Below are 12,555 nucleotides of genomic sequence, written 5' to 3'. Positions count from 1 at the left end.
ACCCTGAGATCATGACCGGAGCAGAAGCCAGATGCTTAATCCACTGAGCCACCCAGGCACCCATAAAGGGGTTCTTGTAAGGGGGCAGCTAGCCTGTCCCCGTGTGGTCGGGATAGCACCTTTCAGTTTCCCGCTCTTGGGGAGTCCTCTCCGTCTGCTGTCACAGAACAATTGCCGTTCCTTTCCCACTGATGCCTCTTGTTTGTTATGTAACTGGTAAGTGGCTGTCTAAGCTGCGCCACACCTAAAACATGGGGGCAATTGTGGTAGCCTCCTTGTGGGGTACATTGAGATATCTGAGGACCTGGTACCTAGTAAGGGTTCAGTAAGTTTAGCTGCCATTGTTAACAGTGTCTCTGGGCTCCTGAAGTTCCTCCCAAATCAAACACACCTGAGATGTGAGGCAGGTGTAAACAAGTTCTTTTACTGAAGGGTCAGTTAATTAGTGTTGACTCTGCTGCAAGTGTCAGAACCCCAATCTCAAGTGGACTTAAATAGAACAACAACAAAGGAGATGACACTTATTGGTATACTAAAATGTTTTCAGATTCAGGGATAGTTGGATTCAGGTGCTCAAGATGACAATAGTAGGAGCGTATCTCTGTCTCTTCTACCAGCTCAATGTACCTCTATGTGGCCTCATTCTCAGGCTGACTCTCCCTTCCTGGGAAAAACAGTGGCAACTTGAGATTCACATCCTATTAAAAGGCTGAGTAACCCAGACAAAATATCAGCAGAATTCCCAGAATTGAGTATCACTGGCTGAGCCTAACCATGTACCCATCCCAGAACCAATGGCAGTGGCCAGGGTACAATTGGCCAGGGCTAGGGCCTGTGCTCATTTCTGGAGCTAGGAAAGGATGTCCTAGTCCAAACTATAGGGGCTGAACACCGGGACAAGAATTGCCCAAAGGAAAATATGAAGGCTGTTACTCAAAGAAGAGAGAGTGGTTGTTGGTCAGAGGGAAATCAGAGATGTTCTCTACAGCCACACAGATCTCTGCTTAGATGGCTTGGGGGTATGACTTTATCCAGATTTCTTGCCTCCTTGAACGACTAAGGGAAATGAGCCACTGGGGCTTGTTTCTTGGAAGGGAAAGTATCTACAGTGAAATCTTTTCTCCTGTTGTCTCTTGTTCTATTCTCCACCTTCTCCCTATAGCTCTGCTTTCCAGCCTTTGAATCTGGCATTCCTCCCTTCTTCCCTGTGAAATTCCATCTTCCCATCTCTTGCAGTGGGGGAGTGGGGGGAAGCTTCAGTCAGATGCTAATAGAAACTCTATTCTGGCCAAATCTCCTACACCCAATGGGCCATGCCCACGTTTTGGGCTCTGGTCCTGAAATCACAAGAATTTGGTGGGTGTATCAGTCAGGATTCAACCGGAGAAGCAGAACCACTGAGCTATACCTATAAATAGCTATGAAGGCACTTGTTCCTGGATCTGATCTTATGCAATCTGGGGAGCAAGTGAAGCAGTCTCTGTCAGGGGTTTGTATTTGAGTCTGATACATGAACTTGAAGTCCACAGGGCAGGCAGGCAGGAAGGAAAGATGGATGTCAGGTCAGGGAGAGCAAGAATTAGCAGGAGCACACCCCCCAGGCTGGAGTCTGTGAGGATGGACTGAGCCTATGTCAGTTCCTGTTGCCTCTGACAACTTGGTGGTGTGTGTGTCCTTCTGGAGTCGGAGCCCTTCATCAGAGGGCTAAATGCACACCTGGCCCAGGAGTTAGGCAGCTGAAGGAGGATCCAGGGGAAGGTGGAGCAGTTGCAGGACCAGTGGAGTGAGGCAGCAGATAAAGGCCAGGATGCATGAGCTTCTAGAAGCCCGCTACTTCCGGCTGCCCCAAATCTTCCATAAGAATCCCTCCTATGGGCTCAACCTTACGGAAACACACAGAGAAGGGGATTCTGGGAAATGTAGTTCAACGTGAGCAAGTTGCTACATTAGGAAACCACCACACACAGTCTACCCCTTGTCACCCAGCACATACGTATCTCCTTAAACCATACTTAATCTCCAAATAAAAAGAATAACAGAGTCGTGCTTTAACTAAAGTACACATGTGCCAGCTAAAACTCAGAATTTGCTAGCCTTTTTCTAAGGAGAAGATAGAGCACCTTTTTTTTTTTTTTTAAATTATTGGTTGATGCTTATTCTTCTCATAGCTGATTCTCCACCTTTGATATCTTGTCATTTACATATTGAGCAATAAAGCTAACTGCTATGAACACATCCTCTGTTAGCGAACAAGGGGAAAGAGGGAAAGAAAATAAAAATACATGGTATGTATATATATATACACACACAAATGTATTCATTTCAAAAAAGGGAAGAAGTAAGTGTTTCTTTCTAGAAATATAGCTACAGTTCTTACTTCTGTACCTGCTCATGGCTGGCATTTATAATTATATTTATAACTCCCTTTCCCATTATCCATTTGCTATGGTCTCCACGTTTAGGGTCCCTCCCAATCATATGTTGAATGACCAATATGATGATACCAAGAGGTGGGGTCTTTGGGAGGTGATAAGGTCATGGAGGTGGAGCCCCTATGAATGGGACTCTTACAAAAGAAATCCCAGAGAGCTCCCTAGCCCCTTCCACCATGTGAGGATATAGGAAGAAGTTTGCACCCAGAAGAGGGCCCTTACCCGACCATGCTGATGCCCTGATCTTGGACTTCTAACCTTTAGAAGTTTTTAGAAGTTTGAGAAGTAAATTTCCATTGTTTATAAGCTACCCCTGCTTGTGGTGTTTTGTTATAGCGGCTGAATGGACTAAGAGGCCTTTCTGTATTCACTCTGCCCTCAGCGGCCATCTTGTCTGGTCTATCTCTACCTTCTGTTCTGTCAGTTTTTTGCATCATATATGTTCATGGTCTGTTAGAAATGTAAAGTTTAATAATTCCTTTTTAAAAACATTTTATTTACTCATTTTAGAGAGAAAGAGAGAGAAAGAGTAGGGGCGGGAAGAGCAGAGGGAGAGGAATAACCAGCCTCCACACTGATCTCAGAGCCCAACACAGGGCTCAAACCCATGACGCTGAGATCGTGACCTGAACTGAAATCAAAAGTCAAATGTTTAACTGACTGAGCCCCGCAGGCGCCCCTAATGGTTTATAATTCTATCTTCTTGTTGATTTGAACTTTTTCTTAATACAGAATGTACTTTGTCTCTTGTAACATTTTTATTTAAAGTCTGTTTGCTCTGAAATTAGTAGAGACGCCTTGCTCTCTTTTGGTTACTTTTTGAATGGAGTATCTTTTTCCATCCTTTTGCTTCCAATCTATTTTCAATGTATTTCAATGTGTTTGTGAATTCAGATGATTTCAACCCATTCTACCTATTTCATTTTCAATCTGATTTTAGATCCAATCTCTTTGGGTCTAAAATGAGTTTCTTGTAAACAACATATGTTTTTCTCCCTCCTGCCAGTCTCTGTCTTTTCATTGGAGAGTTTCATTCATTCCCATTTATAGTAATTATTGATAAGGTGGGAATTAACTTCTGCCACTTTCTTATTTAATTTCCATATGTTTTACAGCTTTTTAGTCCCTCATATGCTACATTGCTAACTTCTTTGATGTTTAGTTAACTTTTTTATAATGAAGTATTTGAATTTCTTTCTCGGGGTACCTGGGTGGCTCAGTGGGTTAAAGCCTCTGCCTTCGGCTCAGGTCATGGTCTCAGGGTCCTGGGATCGGGCGCCACATCGGGCTGTCTGCTCAGTGGGGAGCCTGCTTTCCCCCCCTCTCTCTGCCTGCCTCTTGCCTACTTGTGATCTCTCTCTCTCTGTCAAATAAATAAATAAAATCTTTTAAAAAAAAGAATGAATTTCTTTCTCAATTCCTTTGCGCATTCTATAGCTATTTGCTTTGTAGTTACAATGGGGATTATATTTAACATCCTAAAGTTGTAACATTCTGATTTGAATTTAGACTAGCTTAATTATAATAACGTACAAAAACTCTTCCTTTACAGCTCTGTTCCCACCCTTTGGGTTGTTGATGTCACAGAATTACATCTTTAAACATTCTGTGCTCCAAAACATAAATTAAGAATTCTTTTGAGGGGTGCCTGAGTGGCTCAGTGGGTTAAGCCTCTGCCTTCCGCTCAGGTCAGGATCTCAGGGTCCTGGGATCGAGTTCCACATCAGGCTCTCTGCTCAGCAGGGAGCCTGCTTCCCTTCCTCTTTCTCTGCCTGCCTCTCTGCTTACTTGTGATCTCTGCCTGTCAAATAAATAAATAAAATCTTTAAACAAACAAAAAAAAGAAACCAAAGTCATAATAATACTAGCCTTTTGACTAATAATTTTTTTTAAATGTCTCTCAGATAATAGAGCAAACAAAAAGTGCATTTATAAATGATTATTAAAATAATATTAGCTTCTTAATGGCCCATGTATGATATTGTGATTTATAATACAAAATACACGTGTGGTCTCCATTCTCCATTCCTGACACAGAGCTTCTCAAACCCTCAGACAGAGAGATAAAGATATCTTTTGTTATGTTAATGAGGCGAGCCTTGGACCATCCCTAAGGGAAGGGCCTGGAGGCTGAGTTGAATTGCCACTGGTCAGTCTTGCCCATGTAGTGAAGATTCCATAAAAACCCAAAAAGGTGGGCTTTCTAGAGCTTCCGGGTGGGTGAAGACATGGCTATCTGGGGAGAGAGCACAGAAGCTCCACGCCACCTCCACCCCGCCCAACATCTTGCTGTCTGCCTCCCTTATATCTGGCTGTTCCTGAGTTACCTTCCTTTTATAACCAGTAATAAACCAGCATTCTGGTAAGTGCAATGTTTCCCTGAGTTCTGTGAGCCACTCTAGCTCACTTATTGAACCAAAGGAGGAGGTCGTGAGAACCTCTGATTTATAGTTAGTCATTCAGAAGCACGGGAGACAGCCAGGACCTCCCTCTGGCTTCTGAAGGGGATCCAGGCGTATAGGACAGAGCCCTTAACCTGTGGAATCTGATGCTATCTCAGAGTAGGTAGTGTCAAAATTGTGAAATTGGAGGACATCCAGCTGCTATTGGAGAATTGCTTGGCCTGGGGGGAAAGGCATTACGTGTCAGAATTCGGTATAGAATCTCACCACATTTTAATTTAGATCTTCATTTCCTTAGGTGTGTTCCAAGTGTTGTCAAGCAGCTTTTCACATCACCCCACAAGACCACCCTAAGCATTTCTTGGGGGTGGAACAAGTTCCCTCCGCTTCCTTTTTAAATATGAGAATGTTTTGGGATGCCTGGGTGGCTCAGTGAGTTAAGCCTCTGCCTTCAGCTCAGGTCGTGATCGCAGGGTCCTGGGATTGAGCCCCACATTGGGCTCCCTGCTCATTAGAGAACCTGCTTCTCCCTCTCCCTCTGCCTGCCTCTCTGCCTACTTGTGCTCTCTCTATCTCTCTGTCAAATAAAAGTATTTATTTGACAGTATTTATAAATACTAAATAAATATAAATAAAATCTTTTTTAAAAAATGAGCACAGGCAACTGATGAACCACTAAATTCTACCTCTGAAGCTAGAAAAAAAAAAGGAAAAAAAGAAAAAAGCAGCAGCAGTCAGTGATCAGACAACTGATCCTCTATATTTGGAGGACAAGGTGCTTTTTGGCCGTTTGGTTCCTACAGGGGGTAATGCAAGCTGCTGGAGGAACATGTGCACAGGCACCTGCCACGGGGCTGGGGCTGAGGGCTGGGCAGCTGCTACTCTGCTAAGAGCTGAAATTGAAGGAAATTACCACAGTGCACCATCCAAGCCTTCCTCTGGAAGTTTTCAGGCTTCAGTTGTCTCCATAGTTCCGAAATGAGTCTCCGGTGCAATTGCCGCCCAGATGGGGAGACAGCTTCCTTGCGCCTCCCGCTCTGCCATCTTCCCAGAATCCTCCGTGGGTTCTTTGTCAGGTGATGACAATGTTCATTAGAACATGGGTTGTAGTGAAGGTTGTGCATATCTGTGAATAGACTAAAAACTATTAGCTGGTACACTTTAAAGACGTGGATTGTATGGTATGTGCATTATATTACAAGAAAGCGGTTATTTAAAAGAAAGAAAGAAAAAGTGCTGCTCTTCCCATGAGGGAAGCCGTTCGGTGTAATCAGCCTGCTATCACCAAGCTGACCGATCTGCTTGGGGGACTGCTACTGCATCAGGGGATTTAGTGCTGGTCTTTTTCTACTGGCGGACTGAGCACTTACCAGTGGCAGTAGCCAGATCAGCCTGTCCGGGCAGAAGTTCTGATTGCAGATCCCGCAGCTCCCCTGGCTGCCCCCCACCCTCCATGGTTAAGGAACTGGGTTGTTGATGATGGCAGTGGCTGGTCAAAGTGACTGACGGGTGTCCACAAGATGGCTTTTCCTATCTTCCTAAAAATCTTATTTTCTGAGTTCACTCTGGCGAGCCCCTGTGTAGGACACAATTCTCTTCTTCCTCCTCTGGAGAGTCCTACCTACTTATCTCTTCCCCAGACCTCTTTGTAGCAGTCTCTGACCATCCAGCCAAACCATTAGTCACAACTGATGAATTGATATAGATCTGTATTTCTGGGCATCTCTTGCTGTGGTCAAAATGGACAACTGGGTGCTCTGCTCAAATTTCTGCCCATGGGCAAAGTCTCCCTTGACCCCCATCCTTCAGGGGTGTCCCAGGATGGCGCTATCATGATACAGCTGCCCACTTTTGGGTGGTGCTTCTATGTCCTTTGGAATTATATGTAAACCACAGTTTCCTGTCACTAGAGTTTGACTATCTGCAAAATCTGATTTTTTCCTTCTCAGTCAACTAGTCATAGAGAACTCCTCACAGGCCATAGGTGAGGTTTGAGAGCAAGAAGGCATTGAAGCAGGAATCAGGGACCTGGACATCAGGGTAACTTCTTCAGGCAAAGTACTCATGCCTTCACCACCTGCTAGAACCGTCTTGTCTAAACCACTTCCACAGATAGCTGCTTTGCATGCCTAACTTTGTGATTTCTTGGGTCGTGCAACAGGTAATGAAATGTCGCTCCATTGGCATAGTATCTTAGTGGCCTGGGGTCAAATATTTAGCCTCTACTAAAGCCCAGTAGAAAGCCAAGAACTGTTTTTTCAAAGACAGAATAATTATTTTCAGAGAATGACCTGACTTTGCTCCAAAATCCTAGAGGTCTACACCGTGATTCACCAATAAGGAGCTGAGAGTCCCCAAGAGCACCCTGTCTACCAAGACGCTTCAAGTACCATTGTCTCAGCCCGGATCTGTTGCAGGGCTCCCCCTCATTCTGGATCCCACTCATAACTCACAGCTGTCCAGATTACTCAGTAAATGAGTGACAGCAGTATTTCTGAGTGAGGTATATGCAGATAGATTCCAAGGTCTGAAGAAGTTCCCCCAGCATTGGGCCTCTCTTTCAGGGTCAGGAGGGCCATGAGCAGCAACTGCACCCAGAAAGGAATATCTCTACATCCCTCCAATCCCTGGACCCCAAGAATGCTCACTGAAGTGATAGACTGAAAATTTTTTTGTGGGTGGGATTTATTTCCCAATCTCTGGCATGCAGTTGTCCTTCCAATGTGTATAAAGTGGTGGCTATTTCTTGCTCATCAGATCCCATCCTCATAATATACTCCATGTAATGGGCCAGCGTGATGTCCAGGGAATAAGGCAGGTGCCTAAGCTCGGTCCAGACCATCTTATGACATAGGGCTGGAGCGCTGGTATACCTCTTGGCTGGGACAGTAGAGACGTTTCTGGCTTTGCCAGCGGAAAACAGACTTCTGATGGTCTTTACTATGAGGTATAGAAAAAAATTAAAAAAAATTTTTTAAAAAGCACGTTTTTCAGATCAGTAACTGTATAACAGGTCCCAGAAAATCTGCTGATTCCTCCAACAATGAAACCCCATTTGGAACAATAGCAGCCATTGGAGCCACCTCCCCTGCTTACCTCTACAATGATCCACGGTCCTCCTCCCAGATCCCTCTGTCTTCTGCACAGTCCAGAGAGGCAAGTTGATGGGGTTGTGGTGGGACTCACCCCTCTGGCATCTTTCAAGCCTGGTTGGTGGCACCAATCTCCACAATCCCTCCAGGAATGTGGTATTGCTTTTGATTTGCTATTTGCATAGGCAGAGAGAGTTCTAGTGACTTCCACCTGGCTCTTCCTACCGTGATATCCATCAACTCCGTGGTTCAGGGAACCAATGTTGGAATTTTTATAATTGCTCAATGTATCTATTCCCATTATGCATTTCAACATTGAGCAAATATACACAGGATAGATTCAGTGACCAGTTAGGCTTTCTGCAGGCAGAACTTCCCAGAAACTCTGTAGATCACCTGACCCCCATAGCCCCACTCTGACTAACAAACCACTAGCTCCTGGGGTTCCAGGAACTCGAGTCAGTCCCCCCGACCCAGTGTCCAATCATGCTTGGAAAATCAGATTATCTCCTTTTCCCCAGTATATAGCTGCCTGGTAAATGACCACAGGTCTCCTTGGAGAAGTCTAGGAGAAAGATTACCAGCATGCATTTGGGCAGCATAACAGGGTCTTACCTCCAAGGATCCCAGCTCCTCCTTTCATCGAAGGCTCAAGTGTAGGACATGATCGAGGTGCAATGACTGTGTTGGTCATCTAGCTCTGAACTCACTCACTAGTCCCAGAACTCATCCACTAATTCAGATCAAGCAAGACTTTAGTAGGCTGCCTGCCTATTTCATTTCAAACTAGGAAATGCCAATGAGCTCTGCAAGTCAGCCTGTTCTCATTCCTGGTTGGGCTTCACTCTCCAGTGGAAACCACGTCATCTGATCTTTGGCGTGTCAGCGCCCGCAGGATCCCTGCCACCTCTGGTCTATCGTGCCTATAAAATTTAGAATTCCTAGTTCAAGGGCAACCGTTTCCCCTAGGATTTCTGACCTTCAAAGAAGAGCCACCACGAAGCTCTTCAAGGACGCTAGGAGTCCTTCCTATGACTTTATTTCTGACAGCCACATGACAGCTGATGATAGTGACCTCACTGTGGCTCTTTAACACCGCCCACCCTGCCCCATGGTATAGCTAGTCTTAAATGACAAAGCCACTCAGTATTCCAATCTTTCTAAGCCTATGTGGGTTTCTTTCCAGCTTAACTGAGATATCATCAATAAATAAAAATTCTATATATTTACAGTATACAGTGTGTTGTTTTGATATAAGTATATATCATGAAATGATTAACACAATCAAGCTAATTAACATTTTCAGTGTGTGTGTGTGTGTGTGTGTGTGTGTGTGTGTGGTGAGAACTCTTGAGATCTACTCTCTTGGCCAGATTCAGGGTTACTGTAATAAACGCAATATTATTAACTATGGTCACTATGCTGTATATTAGATCTCTGGAATTTACTTGTATATCATTGGAACCTTGTGCCCTTTGACCAGCATCTCCCCATTCCTCCCATCCCCCAGCCTCTGGCAAGCACCACTCCACTCTCTGCTTTTATGAATTTGATTTTTATGGATTCCACTTACAAATGATATCATGCAGTATTTATTTCTCTTGTGTCTGGCTTATTCTACTTAGCATTGTGTCCTCCAGGTCCCAAGACTTTTGGATACTTTCCTTCAGAACAGGACTCAGCAAACTACAGCCCAGGGACCAAATCTACTGGACAGGCTGTTTTGTATGGCCTGCTGGCTAAAAATGGCTCTCACATTTTTTAAAATTTATCTGAGAGAGAGAGAGAGTGAGTGCATGAGGTGGGGGAGGAACAGAGGGAGAGGGAAAGAGACAAGTGGACTCAGTGAGAAGCCTGACGAGCCAAAGGCAGATCCTTAACCCACCCAGGCATCCCAGTTTTCACATTTTTAATTCAAATAAAATCAAAAGAATAATAATATTGTGTGACACATGCAAATGATATGAAATCCATATTTCAGTGTCCATAAATAAACTTTTATGGGGACATAGCCATGCTCATTCTTTTACCAATTGTCTTTGGCTGCTTTTCCACTCTAAAGCTGGAGCCACAGCCGGCACTGGCTTATAAACCCTAAAATATATCCTATCTGGCCTTTTACAGACAAGGCTTGCTGACTCGGGCTCTGCGGGTCCACCAAGGAACCTCTGACATTTTAACCTAGGACAGGCCACCTTTGGGTACACAGGTCTGTCAAACAACCAAGAAAACCATCAGAGGTATTCTTGGACCCTTATGTTGGAGCATCGAAGCTAGAATCTCTGCTTGCATGAGCCAAATCAATACATTTGGCCTGATCCAATTTTATATTCTGCCCTACCTTGGTTCAGCACACCAAAGACCCATTTCTATGCACGTTCTGCAGTTTTCTATGGACGGAAATTGGCAATTGTTCTGGGGATCTCCTCACAGTTCCTATTTTGCTTCTTGCCCTTTAGGTTCTATTGAGACTTGAGTCTGGCTACAGGTCTTAGAGGCAAGAAAAGTTCTTAGGAGGCTCACCAGCTCCTACAAAGGGCACTGCTTGAGGAAAGGCCATTCCAGTTCCTTCAAGCAATAGGAGACCATCCTCCCCAGACAGGGGTGCAGGCTCACTCGATAGGCAAAGGAGATGTGATAGCCTTGTCAGAATCTGCCCATATAACCCAAACCCACTTTGGGGGCTCCCGTTTCTTCCCATTCAGTGCCCTAGCATTAACCAAAGGACCGTGTAAGGTTGGAAGTTGGATGGGAATTGTAAATTCAGTTGCTCACAGGATTTCACTTTGAGCGTGTTTTCAGAACTCTGGGCCCTTTCTCTGGAGGAAATAAGTTTCTCTCTCCACAGCCACAGAAACGTTCGAGTCCCTCGGACAGCTCTTAGGCTGGGGATATAAAGCTCTGAGCTCCCCGTTTTCTTTCCTCACATTTTCTAGCACTCTTAGAGGCAACCAGCCACTCATTAACCACCTTATTTTTACCAAAACGTCCTATGGAAGCAAATACTTGGTCCCCCGGAGCCTCGCTACTGATACAGGCAGTTATCGATACTGATCTGAGTAACTGCTTTGCCACTTCGTGCCATGGGCTATCAGTGTCTCCTTTGCCACGGGAAACAAGGTCATTAATGCCTTTAAATCTGATTAGATCAGAGAACCAGTTGCCTGTGACCTTGGTATGTGTCCCACAGAAGCCAGGGCCCCCCATCGCAGGACTAGGCACACAGCTGGTGCAGGGGTTGGAGGAGCTGAAAGAGGGGGGAGGTGGGAACAGAGGCAGGCCTGGCTCTTGCTTTCTACCAACGAGGTGAGTCGTCATAGATAAACAGCGACTACTGGAAGCCACAAGATGGCCACGGCTCCAACCTTGACCCCGCCATCCACCATGAGAACGTCTCTTGCATCCTACCTTAACCAGAAGCGTACAGAGAGGGGAATGCTGGGAAATGTCATTTCACCTAGCCAAGTGGACACATCCCAGAGCCACCTCACGGAGTGTTTCCAAAGCTGTTTAATCTCCCCACAGACAGGAGCTCACAGACTCACCCACCTCCCTAAAAGCAACACCTCACTGAAGCAAGCCTTTAAAGTCCCTCCCAACAGCCCCAAAAAGGCACGAGGTAATTCCATGTGAAGAAAGCAGATTCCTTCCAGTGAGTGTGATGTGGCCTTAATTCTTCTAGAATAAAAATCTTGTCAGTATTGTACTCGGGAGTCTGGCTGCATTCCGAGAGCCATTCCATTAGGTCTTGGCAAGCCATCTCTCCCCTGATGTAAGAGCGGGGGAGGAGCTGCAGTTTAGACACCACAACAGAAAAAGGGGTCTTGTGCCAGAAGGGGTTGGGGCAGCAGATGGACAGCCTTTGGAGAGCACTGGGGGCCTTGATGGAGAGATTTCTGGATGCTTTTCCGAGTCTGAGAGTCAGTATTCTGTCCCCTGGAGGTGTCCACAGACTCCAGTCTTAGGAATTACTTATTCATTTCATATTTGAATAAAAATAGCATGAGTCCCCATCCTTAACTTGGGAGAAGCTCAGCATCCTCCCCACCATATCCATGCATTCCTCGAGGCTATTGTTTTCCATGATGGTAGCCAGAGTGTCATGGACTCAGCTAAAAGACTACATTTCCCAATTTCTTTTAGCAGACAGAAGTGGCCAATCGGAAGTAAGCAGAAGTCTTTGGGAGGGGATCCTGGGATCCCCTTTTAAAAGGACGAAGCTCACCTAGTGGTGCCTTCCCCTCCACACCTTTTTCTTTTCTTCTTGTTTTTCCTCTGGAACATGACATGATGGTTGAAGCTCCTGCAGCCATTTTGTGATCATGAGGTTTAGAGCCACATGCTAAGGATGGCAGAGTGGTAGGTCAGTAGGAGCCTTGTCCCTTATGACACCAACGAACCCCTTCTCCAGTCTCAGACTACACACTTCATAGTTCTGTTGTGTGAGGGAGAAATAAATCACCTTATTGAAACCACTGTTGTCCCCGACTTATGGCTCTTGACATGGAATATGGTTTCTGCTTCCAGAATTCTTGGTATGTGAGATAACAACTTTCCTTTGTGGCATTACCCAGTTCCCTCACTATAAGAAGATTGTAGTTTCCTACCTTCTTGAACGCAAACACGGTT

The 12,555-nt window shown here is 45.2% G+C and overlaps 1 long non-coding RNA gene across 2 annotated transcripts; it reads right to left on the bottom strand.

Moving 5' to 3' along the window:
- Positions 1 to 5,575: 5,575 nt before the first annotated feature.
- LOC131818581 (uncharacterized) lies at positions 5,576 to 9,029 on the bottom strand. Of its 2 annotated transcripts, XR_009348887.1 has the most exons (3): positions 8,542 to 9,029; positions 7,931 to 8,099; positions 5,576 to 5,960 (listed from the first exon to the last, which is right to left on the bottom strand). It is a non-coding gene; the product is annotated as an uncharacterized LOC131818581 (long non-coding RNA). The 2 variants fall into 2 exon arrangements; XR_009348886.1 differs by lacking the exon at positions 8,542 to 9,029 and having other exon boundaries at positions 7,931 to 8,520.
- Between the last annotated feature and the right edge of the window lie 3,526 nt (positions 9,030 to 12,555).

The sequence above is a fragment of the Mustela lutreola genome, chromosome 16, assembly GCF_030435805.1.
Source record: "Mustela lutreola isolate mMusLut2 chromosome 16, mMusLut2.pri, whole genome shotgun sequence".
Lineage (NCBI taxonomy): Eukaryota > Metazoa > Chordata > Mammalia > Carnivora > Mustelidae > Mustela > Mustela lutreola.
This window is presented reverse-complemented; position numbering and strand designations above follow the sequence as displayed.